Genomic DNA, 16,240 nt, shown 5'->3' on the forward strand with positions numbered 1-16,240 from the left:
CAGAGTAACGATGCAAAACCGTAAAACAAATATTCAAAATTGGACTTTAAACCAGTCCAATTTGTAAGTTATGTTAGTTGATTGCCAAACGAACCGACTTCGACTATTTCGGCTTTCGTATTCCGATTCCGGAAGTATCTAAAATAGCGGATTTCATTTGATTTTCTCAGAGATATCAGAACCAATCTGGGAACTGTTTCAGTTTTAGGTTTTCTTACTTGTTCATTTCTAGACAAACTATGTTTCAAGAATCAAAGTGAAACATTTTGAAGAATATCTCAGTATTATCAGTTATACCAGTTAGTAATGCGACATTTTTTGAATTGAAATGAATCTTGATTGTCAATAATAGGTCTATGATACTTTGTTCAAAGTAGTTGCTTTCACTTTTTTTAATCTTTCCACCGGCTCACGAATACCACGTCAAACGAACTATTCATGTTTTGAAACGATCCAGTCATTTTGCCGTATCTTGATACTAAAGGATCATACACGGAGAACCCTTCGATCATAAAATTGCGATATCGCAGATTTTGATTTTTGCGATAGTTGATTTAACTAATTTCTTTTTGATTCAACCAAAATGGTTTTTATTTGCATGTATTCAAGCAGTTGAAAAATATGTTGTTTTGAATGCTGTCAAATGCCGGAGACAGTTGAAAGCAAAACAATAATCGCAATGCAAAATCAACAACTTTTTTAGTTAAAATTTGTTCGCGTCGCTTCAAATGTCAATGAAAACAACATCGATAGTTAAAGCGTTTGGTGAAATTGTGTTCATTCGATTTGAGAAATTTATGATAACAAGTGTTTATCTAACAGCGGTGTTGTGATAAAGTTAACCTTGTTTAAGATGAAAAAGATTTTGTGACAAATCAGAAAATGTTAATGAATGATCATCTCGTAATCTTTCAGGTATGCGCAAAAATTTTATGCTTCAAATTCGATCATTGATTTACTTCCAGCAGACTGTTTTACTTCCAGCTGTTTGATACCGATGATGATGTTCATGCATTAGCAATAAAACGCTTTTTGACATGAATTCAATTTATAAAAGTAACAGGAGTGAAGGGTTTCAAACACACAGAACGCGCTGCGATTGAATGGTGCGTTTGAATTGCCGTCGCAAAATTCCAATTCCCAGCGGTTGATACACACAAGCTCATATAAATTGACTAAAATTATCAGTGCATAGCTTTAGTTCAACCGTTGAAGGCATCATCTTTCAATACTCATTTTAGGTAAATTTAATAATGTCGCTAATTTACTCGCCCCTCCGGGCACTTTTGCTGATTAAAAACGTTTTTATACATCAATCATTTCCGATCGAATCAGAAGTATTTTTTTAGAATTTAGATCTTTACTGATCTCGACTTGACATGATCATGCTCATACAAAAATCAAAATCACTTAGAGATCAGATCAGTTCTGATTTCGTAATGATAATTTATTCCTTGGTTAAGATCACTCGAAATCAGCAGTGATCGGTGGTTTTCCCAGCCCTAATGATATTACATGTCAATATAAAATACTGTTTATATATTAACAACGATATTTATTCCATGAATCTCAACATACCAAACTTATTTCAAATAGATCATGACGTGTATCAGTAAGTATATTTTGATTATTTTCGCCAATCAATAACATTGTTCGAGTTGATTTAATTATTTGCAAAGTATAAAACAAATAAAACCGATTTATTTTTCAACTAACAGAATTTTGTTTCAATAACAACACCAGTTATTTCAACTAAAATATTTGTTGAAATTGAAAGGTATGTGTCCTCACTAATTGACAGCATTTTTTTTAAACAGTTAAATTAGTTGTTTCAACCATCGTTTCTGCTAATCGAAAAACAAAAATGACAGTTTAGTTAAAACAACAATCGATTAGTTGTACCAAATTTTAACCAATCGAATTCAGAAAATCATCTAATATTCTGGTTGAAATGAGATCGCGGGTGGTTCCGTGTATGTAAACCAAGTTTACTTATGTTGGTAATTTGTGTATTATGTACATTTTATTTGGTACGTATGTCATGGATATATGTATTTATATATTCAGTGAAACCAGTTTATCGAAGTGACTTGAACGATTGAGTTTAAAACAATCTTTTTTAGCAATAATTTATTCTCAAACGTATGTCAGGCATGACTTTTTAGATGCAATATCAGTTTTGATCAATTTTTCACCAATGTTAGAAAATTTTAATTTTCTAATGAATAAGTTAGCTACTTCAAACAGTTTTATAGTGCACTACACAAAATAAACAAAACTAAATATTTTCTGTTGAAAAAACAGTTTTCCGGAAAAATAAATAGTTTTATGACCACCATTCCAAATCAATTGGCTTTCGCGTATTAAATTAAAGGTTCCTATTTTTCGGGATTACTAGTAGCAGGTACGTGAATCTTTATTTCGCAATAATTTCTGTAAGAGAAAATCCATATAGGAATATATTTGTTGCAAATCAAATGTTTTAGTCGAAGTAAGCTGAAACTGAAATAATTTTTCTCGAGCAGTTCTCAGAAAAACGGAAAAGTTTTAGACAACGGTTTTCGATTTTCTGGAATTTCAATTCTTAGCAGAATGAACTAATTTGTTTATTTTTCAAACTTTCGGAAGATTTATTGATTTAAATCAGGATAAAAAGCGCAGAAATTTGACACATTATTGACATTACTCATACGCTTGCAAAGTGTCTTGCTCCTTAATGAAGTGTTGCTCCGACGACACGACCAGGTACTCCGAAGGAAATTCGGCTTTAAAATTGTTCGTTCATGATTTACCATCAGTTACTATAAATTGAGCGATCCCTCTCTATTGACAAAAGAATCTTATCGAGCAACACTGTTTAGTTGCTACGAGCTAGTTTCCAAGGCGTCCCAATATAAATAAACAAAGAGTTTGTCTTCAGCAGTTTGCTACAGGTGGGACAAACTAGAGGGTCGGGTTCAGGTTTCCCGTATCTAGTGCAGCGAACAATGTCCAAAAATTCAAATTGACTCGGTCGGTTAAGGGATGATACGGTTAGATTTCGTGTGATGAATATATTGCTGTTTTGTCTGAATCACCGATCCATTCTGGTTACGGGAACAAATATCGATCACTCATGAGGCATGAAAACATATTCCGTTGCACTGCTGATATCGAGGGAACCGGAACGTGAACGATTAACACGAGCAATTTTTACAATTACTTTAAAAAATATTTTATTATTGCTACATACGTCAGCTATACCACTGTCCTCTGCTTTGGTACTCCATACGGAGATATTTGACACGCCTGACAAAACAGCGATCGCTCATAGACATCCAAAGTGAAAACATCGACGCTACATTAGTCAGCAAAATGTGGTATATGCATTACAAGAGAATACATAGCTCCAATTTTCATTTTATATTTTGAACTAATGCATTGAAAATTTTAAAGCAATTGTTTATGTATGTATGAAATAAAATGTGGAGACGATTCGATTACGGACACTTAATTTGTTTAATATAAACGTATTATTGAATCAATGAGATAAAATGTTCATCAAGTAGCTGGAAAGGTATTCTAGGATAATATCAGTTTAAAATTTTTCTAAAGTTTCAATTAGTTTGCAGCACAATTTTTGTATTATACTTGTTGTTCGGCTTTCGAACGGGTAACCTGAAAATAAACAACTATTCTAAAAAGCTCTCGCAATGCATATTTTATGAATACCTTACCTAGAACTGATAGTCATTTTTCGGCTAGCACAATCACATATTGGTAGCATTTAAGATTATTTTTTTGTTTTTCAACAGAACAACATTGGTAACTATGGTTCTGTTATTCGAAATAAACAATTTTTGGCTCTTGTTGCCAGTTTCAATATTTTTTCAATCGATTTAATTTTGACATTACCAGTTTTTGAGGGGTAGTTAAATTTGCGATACAGTTTTAATAGACGAGTGGCAGGTCGTGTCGTCGGTTGCTCAGTACTTGCGTGAGACATCGATGAAAAAAATGATCGATGAAAAAAACGATGATGGGGCAAAAGTTCCCACCTGAGAACAGAAAGCATAATTTTGATCACTTTCGAGCAATGCTTGATTCAATTTCATTATTTTCTGTCGGCAGCGATTAGTGTTTATGCTTTCACTTGGTTCAGGAAGCTCGTAGTACACTTTTTTGATCCCAGCAAATGACCAGCATCGTTTCCCTTCAGAAGCGATTCGGTTTTATAGTACAGAGGTATTTCGGTATGAAGTTGATCCATGATTTCATAAAATAAATCCATTTCTTATCTCTCGTCACGAACCGGTGCAGAAAGTCCTTTGTTTCAACCCGAGAAAGAAAAATTACGTTCACCGTTTTTTGCGTTTCCTGCATTCTATCATTCAGTTCATGAGGATCCCATTTTCTTTCCATTTGGTTATTTCCCATGACGTGTAGACGATTGGAAATGGCTTGGCGTCTAATGTTTAATCTATCCGCAATTGTTTCAATTCTATCTTCAATTTTTTGGTATGACCTATGTCTTTCCCAAAAAAAATCTATCCGATATTTGTCTCCTTACATTGAAATCATTTAAACCAACGTCTTCAAGTCGCGACCGATAGGGCATGTTTTCCGTAAGCTTCAACAAGTAGTAAGTGTGAAAGGTATGTGAATAATTGACTTGAAAAATATTTAGTGAAAATGTGATCCCCAGAGACATAAATTGAGACTCCGGTTAACTCAATTTATGTCTCTGGGGATCACATTTTCACTAAACAACACTTTTTCTGTGCTTCGTTAATTTATTAGAAAATACATATAATGTTATATTTTCATAAACTTGCCTGGATTGTTTTGGATTTTACTGAAAATGGATTTTCTTTATTCACTCAGTTTTTGTTGTTGCTTTATGTAATGTGTTCTACTTACTGACATCAACAGTGTACTAGAAATAGAAGCCCGAAAGGTCATCATTTCATATCATAATTATAAAATTCTCACAGATTGTTCCGCCTCGGGAGCCGCCTGTCGACAAACGGGTAGTTTCCGCTTCGTCTCGCAGAATCAATTTCGTTGTCGGCTTGTCGGCTGGAAATATTTTAATTCCGTTGCCTTACCGTGGCGAACGGAAGAGCATCGAAGCGACAAATTACTCACGGTACATGAAGCACGTGATCTTTTTTGGCAAATTAGCTGCTTCAGTACTAGACAGACAGACAGACAGTCCGGCTTAGTGGAGGAGGCGCATCAAACCGTTACTAAAAAGGTTCACTGCCTAAATAAGCGTGGGTTAGCTTAGCTCTGTCCGCCGGCTCTGGAAGTGACAATCTGGTGCAGAACGAAATGTTCACTGGCCTACATTCGCGCCCAGTTTGACCTTTTTCTTCGGTGGAGGTGGCAAAAAAAGCTGAAGAATTTACACCGGATTAGAGTGAGTTTAGGCGCGTCCGAAATGGTGATAATTTCCACGAAAGAATGGGTGAGATCAATTTGAGTTCCATGCTCCAAACGGAACTGCTTGTAGATGAAGAATACCAACTGTTGATTGAGATATTAGAAAATTCGTCTTCGTAAGTAGATAGTCAACAAGAAATCTCACATTTATTTGTCATTCAAAAAGGTGCCGCCATGACTGTTTTTTTTTGCAAATTGCACTTTTAATCTAGATGTTTTCATTTGCTTCACACAATTTTCTTATTTTTTTTTGTTCCGTTATAGTGGTTTAAATCTTGTTGTTAGTTACTTTTTAAAAAAGAAAAAATACTTAGTAATGACGTTGTATCATATAAAATCGAACGCACACGCGTTTGAATGAAGGCAATAAATTAATAGATTCAGTACAAACCAAATTATTTCCCACGGCGACAGGTCTGATAAATTCTAACACTTTACGGCATAACAATTAACTGAAATGTTAAATCATAAACTGTAATGCTTATTTATGCGAATTGCCTAACCTGAACATGGCAACAAGTGTTGATCTACGTAAGTTAATGCGCACGAGCGTACGAAGTCGAGGACCACGTATTGGCTGGCAGTAAATATCTTCGACATCTAATCTCTTCAGAATCTTGACAGCCCAAATGACTGGGCAATCAAACAACCACCCACCTGAACGTTACCATATTAGCCATGACTCCGACGCTCCATTTGACGCTTTCGGGCGAACGGCGGCGCCACAGCATCTACTGGCAAGCTGCAGGGTGGAGTTGTTTTGAACGACGGTAGTAAAAGTTTCCGTTTATTTTGACGCGCTAACAGCTGTAATCGATGCCGCCTGGGTTGGGTTCGGGTGTACCAATCACACAATCCGTCGGCAGCGAGGCGCGAAAAATAAAATTCGGATTAGGTTAGATGCGAGGCCTAACCTAATGACTATTGGCTACCACACCGCCCCGATCGCTGCGCGCTACCTTCGTTCATCGAAACGGAGCTGCAATATGGTGAAATTTAAATAACAAATAAAATTGTTTTCGCGAATGCCTTGATGTGCAGAGCTTATCGGATTGCCTACTTTGCTACACCTCATGGTCAAGGTGAGCTAATGAAACGTAATGAACAACACTACTCAACGCCGTTAATGAATGCACCGGCGATTTAGCAGAGTTTTTTTTTGGCCGACTGGCAGCACATGATTTGAGCTGTTGGCGAAAAAGCGATCAAGTTCATGATCCAAAACTCAGGATCTTGTGTGCTTGCCATACTTAATAGAGTATTTTAGTGCAGATAATTATTTCATGGATGGATTGAAAATGCTTTTTCGTTTTCTTATTTCAGGTCAGTAATTAAGATGTTTAAATGAAGCGGGAAGTTTTAGATGTGGTAAGTAGTAACGAAACATACTAATCAACTTTAAACGAGCTATCGCGAGTACTGGTTTCCGAGACAGAAATAGATTATTAGAAATATAATAATTGATGGCAATAATTACCGGTATCGGTAATTTTGTGGTCCCACTGACTTCAAAATATTATAGTTACTATTGTTCCTGACATCCATTCTTAGTTTCGCTGTTCTTCTGGTTTGCCTTTCAATCGTCGCAACCCACTATTGCCTATTCTTATAGCACTATTATTATTAAATGCAATGGTATCTTTTACTGCTTTGCGATCAATCTTACCAATATCGATTTCATCACAAAATGATCTAGTAATGAGGGAGTAGGTGAGAACTCGTTACGATGATCTCATTCTTTTGTAATCTATTTGTATTTGGTGTCTCTTTGTGAGTTATCGACCATAATAAGGGAATTATGTCATAATTTTGAACGCTTATAACTCAGTCACTTTGTTGATAGATTTATATAATTTAACTAACAATCGATTCAGAAAAAATAATCTTAAACGTGTGAAGCAACGTCATTTAAGTATTTCAATATTATACCATTGATAAATTGCTTTGAATTGAACTATGTTTTCACGAGCCAATCACAGCTTGCCATAATGATGTCAATCCCAGGTTGGCGGTTCAAAGCATAGGCCGCAGGTCTTACAAGCTAGTTGTCATATGTTTGAGCCCTGACCACACACATAAACAGAAAGGTCATACTCTACAAAAGGAATGTGATGCCAAGATTTTGCTTTCCATATTGATGTCATACTATCGTCCGTTTTTCGTAGTAAAAGCTACCGCACAAAGCGGAATCTATTAATATATGCTCCAACATATTTTTACTTAGTCAACCCCTGGCTGTGAGTGAGGAAGGTGTTTGACAACTGAGTGGCAGTGCGGTAAAACTTCATTTCAATCGAATATTTTTTGATAAAAATGAAATTTATGGCCGTTGACTGTCAGCATATTCCTTCTCATTCATTCAACTTTTGTTGCCGAAGCTTCTACAATTCATGGTCAATTGAATAACCCAAGTAGTAATTAGAACTTGTTAAATTTGACATGTTTCACAATAGCTACAGAACGGTTATTCATGTCAGATATGTTTGACAAATGATTTTACAAGTTTTTGTAGCAAATGTGAAAATAACCCTTATTACTGCTTGTGAAACCAAATCATAAACCTAAAAAGATTAAGTTCCACATCGGTTTATTTAACTGATTCTACAATAAGTTCATTTGAGCGGTTTCATTTTCTTTTTTAGTTAACAAATATTACAAGAAACTTGTTGCAGATCATACAAGCAAACTGCGCTATTTCAATCGCACAATCGTTGCGAGAAGAGTGAAGAAATACAATGGTAGAACAATGTTTGCTACTCGGGAACCGTACCTAGCCACGTGAAGTTTTGCTTGCTCAGTTTGTAGTGCCAAGTAGCCCACCTGTTTCATTGTCTTTCTTGTCTTCACCGTGGGTAGTGAGCAAGCGCGAATGAATAGGCATAAACATCGATAAAACTCTCTCCGACCATAATGATAAGTAGTTCTCGGTTTGAAATGTATTGAGATGTGTTTTGAAATATAAAAAGTGAAAACTGAAAGAGGGAACAATTAATGTATGTTTATTTTGTAATTGATATTTCAGTTATCATGACCTTGGTTTACCTTCCATCCATTATCTTGAACCAATTCGAATGTTTACTTGAACCTCACTTGACGGCCGCTCTATCATTCAATTGTAAGTGATATTTTGTTACTTCAAGAGATAAACTGACGGTGGTTAAACTGAGCTTCGGCAGAAAGAGAAACGAATGAAGGACAGGATGATGTTCATTCGGTGCGACTGCGAAGGTTGTGTGTTAGAATGTGAAGTTTACTGCAGTAGAGTCAGTGTGTTCACATATTCGATTTCAATTGAATTGAATAAAATTTTACAGCACTGGAGAGTGGATGACAAAACTGAAAGTTTGCAATTGAAACTGAATCCGTTCGCTCGATGGATAGTCACTTTTGTACGTGTGTGGTATCTTGATGCGATTTTCTGTCTGCTGCACACCTTGTTTAGCTGTTGATTTCGATTCTCCGGTAAATAGCAGATGAGTTTAGAAATATCGGCGATAGATTTTCCGGACCTAATATGAAGATCGGATATATCTTGGTGATTTGTTGATGGATTTGCCTCGTTTAATTTGACTCGAAAGCATAACTTCGCCTAAAAATGAATTGATTTGTCGACGTGGTCGTATGCATACTGGAATCTTCATTTACATACGAACAAAGGATTTGCTCGCAAATGGATTCAATCAAAATATATAAAATCACGCGTTTTTTTATAACGGCCAATAAGCCATCCATCAGCATTCACTTTGAAGAGTAATTTCGAATGACTCGGCACTTGCTGAAAGTAAGTCATAATAGTAAACGGCACAGAAAAGTTTTCTCTTTCGTCTGGTGTTTAATTTAATACTCTATTTTTCATAGCTCGCCTGCAATTTCTTTCGAAAGTTGACAGATGGCTTATTGGCCGTTAAAAAAAAAACGCGTGAAATCTTCTCTTGAATCGATTTACTGTTTATAAAATTAAGAAGTTAGTACGTTCTGTTTCTCGAAAAATATTTTTATTTCATTTTATTTCAATTATAGCGGTCTTAACCTCAAGGTCATTTGCCTCTTTCTGATCCTATGTGCGAGGTTGGGAAACGAACCCAGGTGGGCTGCGTGAAAGGCATCGACTTACCCATCACGCTATACCCGTCCCCAATTATTTTAATAATATAAAATGTTTTCATTTGTCCAGATACATATTTTGAGATTGGACGCATCATCTTTATTTTTGTATTAATTATGGGAACCTTAAAATTGTTTCATTTTTAAGATAATGATTCTCGGTCGTGTCTGGCATACAACCCTTTATTTTTTTTTGTTTTTGAATTATCAATGAATTTGAAATAGCATTGGTAACTTTAAGCGATGATTGATTGCTAAGGGATGACTAAAAGTAAATCGGAACGCCCCTCACGCGCTGCTGATAAACTGCTACCCACATTATCGAAATGACGGAATGAGCAATGAATTCTTACTCGACTGCATGATTGTTCAGTGCCCGATTGATTCAGTGCAAGAATTTTCGCCTGAGTTGGATGCTCGATCAATCCAATTCACAGTGACATTATAAGTGCCATTGAGTATTCGCTCATTTTATTTTTCAGTGTAAAAGTTAGGCGACTTACGCCATTTTACTACACTCCAGCTAGAGGAATGAATGATGCTGACAAAGGTAGGCCTTTTTGTTAATTTCCAGCGAACTTCAATAGTTTATGCTGGAATTCTAAGAAGAACTGGTTATTTACTAGTTCTGTATATCCGCAAAACTTGAAGATTTTAATTTATTTATTCAGTTATATAATGTTTTTATTAAAAAATAAACTGAAAATCAGCACGAAAACGTGCAAAATCGGGAAAAGAATAAGAAGAAAACGGATTGACAATTCCGTCCGCATCTTCTCTTCTTCTAAATTTCGACAGATTTCCGAATCAACCGGTTAGAGGCGAAATTCATTCGGAATGGGTTTTTGCACTGGAGTAGGAATTTATTCGGAATTCATTATGATTTCCACTTTTAATTCGCATGAAAATTTCTCGCCGAGTCCGAATTGATTCGGAATTCATTCGGATCTGAAAATGTGGGTAGTATTGGGAATCGAAAATCTTTGACAGCAGTTCACACTTCTAAACAGTTGCAAAGTGAGATCAGTCGATCGCGTTCAGAAATCACGTTAAATAGAGCTGAAAATCACGTTAAATGAAATGGAAGATAAAATACTGTTCACAAACACCTGAAAATCTTGGAATGGTCCGGTACCAAGTTGGCTGAAGTGTAGAAGGTGCCGAAAGAAACAGTTTGTCGAGTGCTCATATTCTACATCAAAACTCTTAGTGCGGAAAGAAATTAGTGGACCAACGAAAAAACTGGAACCAGGGTTTTGTGGTTGTTGATTGAATTACACTCTAACATCTGGGGTTGGAGAGGCCGGTAGGGCTTAACTGAGATCTTTTTTATGTTTTATTTTTATACTACCGGCCCTTATTTCTAGTGTGAGACGTTTCCCAATTAGGTTTTACACAATGACAGAACAGATGAACAGGCGATGAATCAAGTTCATCTTTGACGTCTATTGGTAGTTTGAGTACCTTGGAATACTGTGTATTGAAATATGGAATATTATGGAACAGAATGGAATGATATAAAGTGAACGTGCTAAATGGATATTATACTATTGAATAAAAAAAATACAGCGAACGTGCGAGCAAACCACTGATAGCTGTCAAACGATGTTCATCCAGTTTATTCTGGAAGCTTGCATCGCTTTTCGTATGGAACCTGATGGGAAAAGTGATATGAGAGTTGAGTGTAAGTGAAGTGTAAGTGGAAAAGAGTACAAGAGCCACCGTCTCAACTTAGAACTAACTATCGATCAGTAGTACAGATAGAAGTAGAAAAAATCTATTAGAAAAGAAATAGTAACTCAGTGTTACGATGTTTGCTTGCGGAGTACATGTATGTATGTATGGAGCAATTCCAGGAATGAGTAGACGAAAAAGTGACAAAATCCGAATCGACCTTCTCCGATTTGGATGAAACTTTGCATATAGCATTTCATAAAAATTGCCTTTTTCAAATCGTTGTAACTCGGAAACCGTTAATTGTACAAAAATGGTGTTCGGTAAGAAGTTGTAGGAAATCGATTGGGAACTCTTAAAAAAATATACACTGAACAAAATTTTTGATTTTTTTCTCAATAATTACAATATAATTCGAGAAAGTTGAATAAAAAAAATCAGGGTTTAAATTTTTTTTGATAATTTTTATTTTAAAGCTGTTATTAAAACCTACAGATTGATGGCTACCCCATCCGCGCCTTTTGAAAGATGAAGAAGTTACAGCTAAAACAGTTTACGGGTGCATGCAAATGATCAAGTTCTTCTCGTTGTAATTCGGAAACCGTTAATCGTACAAAAATGACGTCCAGGAAGAAGTTGTAGGGAATCAACAGGGCACTCTAAAAAAATATACACTGAAAAAAAATTTGATTTTTTTTTCTCAATAATTTCAAAATGAACCAAAAAAATTAAATAAAACAAAATCAGGGTAAATTGTTTTAGCTGTAACTTCTTCATTTTTCAAAAGGCACGGATGGGATAGCCATCAATCTGTAGGTTTTAATAACTGCTTTTAAATAGAAATTATCAAACAAAAATTTAAACCCTGATTATTTTCATTTAACTTTTTCGGATTATTTTGTAATTATTGAGAAAACAATCAAAAAAAATTTGTCAGTTTATATTTTTTTGGACTGCCCACTCGATTCCCTACGACTTCTTTCTGAACGCCATTTTTGTACAATTAACGGTTTCCGAGTTACAACGATTTGAAAAAGGCATTTTTTGTGAAATGCAAAAATACATACGCCCTTTTCAAAAATCAGTCGGATTGACCTCTCCATCGGTTCAAAACTTATGGTTTGCCATACTGAAGCCATGTGCAAAGTTTCATCCAAATCAGGGAAGGTCGAGTCTGATGATATGCTAAACATTTCTGGAATTTGTCTATTATTATTATTATTATTTTTTTTTATTTAAATGATTTTTTTTATTCAGGCCTATTTGCGTACAAGCTCTACGTGGCCGATTGAGCCGATGTTTTAAAAAAAATTTTTTTTGAGTTGGATCTCGTTGTCACTCTTTTTCTAGGGGGAGAGCCCCTAGAGAATTGAGAGCCACTTCATTCGTGGTTCGTCTCGTCATTCATTGCCGCGTTGATGGTATTGTTGTCGATTTCCGTCTTTTTTTCGTTGCTAGTTGCTGTAGACCTTGTTGTATATTGGTTGCAATTGCTGGTTGGTTGGAGGGTAAGTTGTTAACTGCAGCCGGTGTACTTTGTTCTATATAGATGCTTCATTGTTGTTGGCGGCTGTCACAGGTGTACTGGTGTTGCTTGGGGTTTGTGTGAAGGAAGCACCGTTGTCCTTTGGTGTAGTTGTCTCCTTGTCCAGTTTATCACATGGCTTACCGTAGTGAACAGCTTTTTGGCAATATTGACATGTGGCCATCTGATTGTCATAAATAACAAGTGATTTGCACGGAATTCTTGTATCTTGACCGAAAATCACATAAGAAGGTATAGGCTTCTTCAAGTTTATGCGTAATAAACGTACGCCATTTAGAATACCGGGGAAAAAATTTCTCCACTTTTCTTTTTCGATAGAGAGAATTTCTCCGTATTGGGACATAGTTTTGCGAATATAAGAATCGGAGACGCTTGAGTGAAGATCATGCACACGCACTTCTATAGCACTATCATCCATATATACTGGAATGTTGTACCTAATGTGCTCGTGCTCCACATAGTGCACATTGTTATTGTCTTTTGCGAATTGAATTGCGTCCAACTCTTTATAAAACTGGATGTAAACAACATTATTCGTCTTATTGCATTGAAGTAAATACACACGTTTAATGTCAAGATGCATTTGCTCCTTAAGCAAACCTTCAAGTTCTCGTATCGAAGGTCGAATTTTGCACTGCCTGAAGTCAACAACAATTGTATTCTTTCGTGTAGGCGGTAGCTTTTGTTCGTTTGGTTCACTCATTTCGAGGTCGTTCTATTGTTCACTAGACAATACTGTACTTGGTTTCTTCTGTCCCGAACGTAAGCGGTTTTATTTTATCGACTGACTTGGATGAGATGTGAAACCGAACTGTATTATTATTATTATTATTATTATTATTATTATTATTATTATTATTATTATTATTATTATTATTATTATTATTATTTTAATATTTTTATTATTCTATCAACAGATCTACTTCAATGTCAAAAACTACAACTAAAATTATAAGACACAATCATGAACATAATATATTCTCAAATGAATCAGTACAAAAAAACAGTGGTCAAGTGGGCATAATAGCCTAGGAATGTATGTGTGTTGATTATAAGTTCATAGAAGTTTGTTGATATAAGTTCATAGAAGTTTCCAATTTGCGGGCGCTTATTGTCTCTATAACTACTAACTCGACATTTGAACAGAAACCAGAGTAATATAACTATTATCTGTTGAAGGCCAGAAAGCCGTCTCTAAATTTCTCTAACAGCACTTAAAACGATTCAGTAGGTGAAAAAATCGTTGCTCGATCGATTATAGGAAATTATTATTTTTATATTACACGGATAATCGGATAATTCAGTAAGTAACAAATGTTAAAAGAATAAATCGTACCTCTAAAACTTAAAACCCCTTAATTGATCAGACCTTGCCGATCAATGAGTTTTGACATTACCGGGAGTTGTGCATTGAAGGATGGTTTGCCAATCCAAGTTACGATCGTTCGACGATGATTCTGATCAGTAATGTAATGATAATCTGGGGTGATCGCTGAAGCTTATTGTTTTAAGATCCATTGCTCAATTTTAGTTGCCGCAAGAATCATTGGATGTGGATTTTATCTTGCCTGTTTATATACCGCAATAAAATTTTAGTATCGATGTTCTCTTAGTTTGATCAATCAAGAAGCAACACAACACTTGTGGCGGTTACATCAGCTAGGCTCAGTCATATTGAAGCACCTTTCTGAGCTCATCAAGTCGTAAAGCTAAAAAAAATTGAGATAAATGCTTTCTAAGTGTTAATCTACACGTTTAGAACCATTGATATGTACACTTTAATTGACTATATCAGCACGATGATAGAGAAGATTGAGTCAAGAATGGTGGGAGTTGGAATGACTAGTAAACGTGGGAATCAATGGTCTATCGCCTTGGCTCATTTTGATGGTTTATGGGTTAAAGGCATCATCTTCTATGCAAATCGATCGCCGTGACTCTCGATTGATCACGCACCACCGACGTCGTCGGCTGATGTCAGATGTTGACTCTATAATGCAATACTTTTGTTAGGTGTATTTGAGCTGTGAGATACTTGTTTGGCTCGTGTTTTTATCAGCAAATACATTCGATTTGTGGTAGAGCACGGGTACTTCTTAATTGCAAGATCAATATTGACTTCGAAGATACACATTTTCCGCTATGAGGCACTTTTGTGTTAGTGGACTTTCATATTCATGCGAAGTAGTTTGTTTATATGATCTGTAGCGTATGTCCACATATGATCATAACGATAGTTAAATGTGGTATTTTGTAGGAACTACAACGAAATAATCCTGTCAGTATTCTCAAACTTAGAACTGGAACTCCGTATTTGAGTTGTAAGATACAAAAAAAATGATGTCAAAAACGAAACATAAATATAATAAAAACGGTTATGTGCCCTAGCACAAAATTTGGCTAACCCCTAAATGACCAAACCTGCATCGGCCAGAAATAGTCGAAAACACATTTTCGTTCGGCAAGCAAAACAAAAAGTGTTCTGTAAGTAGCAGAAACTTTACGTCTGCTTAGCGGTTCAAATTGAACTGCCGAGTTTAGCACTAAGCAGTTCAATTTGAACTGCTCTGCACTGATGAGTCAAAGACGAAAAGTAAAAATAATTCAAAAAAAAAAGTTCTTCAAAAACTGTGCTCAAAACTGTTTCAATTTGTAGGTCATGTTAGATGTTGGTTTTACGAATCGACTTCGGCTATATCGGCCCACAGATTCGGGTTCCGGAAGAACCGGAAATAGAAACTTTGGAAACTTACTCGCTTTTCTCCGCGACTGTTCAACCGACTTGTTCAAACTATCTTATTGATCTTGCAATTAACTAAGATTCAAATGAAAGGTTTTACGGTCCTGTACAAAATTCCTAAGATTTGCTCGGATAAGACTTTCGGTTCTAGAGTTACAGAGTAACGAGAGTATGAAATTTCAAGCCGTTGCTTTGAGCGACGATTCAAAACAGAGGAAAAATTTTCTAAATCAGGTTAAAAACTGTTCCAATTTATAGGTCAAGTTAGTTGCTTGCCATACGAACCGTCTTCCGATTTCGGAAGTACCTGAAATAGTGACCAAAAAATATTAAAAAGACGCTCATTTCGTTTTTTCTGAGATGGCACAATCGATTTTCACAAGCTTAGGTATTTCGGAACTGCAGGTTGAAGTGTAATCAAAATTTCAAACCATCATTTAACAGTTTAACCGGCTGCTCGGCCATTCATGGAAGTTGACCATCAATGTTCACTTCCCTCTCTGAGCAGCCTAGATAGCCGTGTAGTGTCGGTAGCGGTTTCCCAACTGGCTAAGAATAACGCTACGGTCCACCTGTACCGGTGGTATAAGTCCACCAAACAGGTAAGCCGTGTGGCATCCGGCGGAATTATTTTTTACCAAGAATTGATCCACTGGTTTCCTGTTCCATGTCGTAAAAGGCCACAAAAATAGGAACTCCTAAGTCAAGGTGTATTTCCGTGCCGATGGCTGAATGGCTGCAGGAGGTTAAAC

At 36.0% G+C, this 16,240-nt stretch overlaps 1 protein-coding gene across 2 annotated transcripts in view; it reads left to right on the forward strand.

Annotated features, from left to right (window-relative positions):
- Nucleotides 1-16,240, forward strand: part of LOC131428419 (partitioning defective 3 homolog) — a 235,101-nt gene that overhangs the window by 64,567 nt on the left and 154,294 nt on the right. The window contains exon 2 of one of the 2 annotated variants that reach the window (XM_058592369.1): nt 6,748-6,792. The exons of the other annotated variant lie outside the window; for it this stretch is intronic. The gene's annotated coding sequence lies outside the window, so the exon portion shown is untranslated. The remainder of the gene's footprint in view (nt 1-6,747; nt 6,793-16,240) is intronic. 2 annotated transcript variants of the gene reach the window in all.

The sequence above is a fragment of the Malaya genurostris genome, chromosome 2, assembly GCF_030247185.1.
Source record: "Malaya genurostris strain Urasoe2022 chromosome 2, Malgen_1.1, whole genome shotgun sequence".
NCBI classification, from domain to species: Eukaryota; Metazoa; Arthropoda; class Insecta; order Diptera; family Culicidae; genus Malaya; species Malaya genurostris.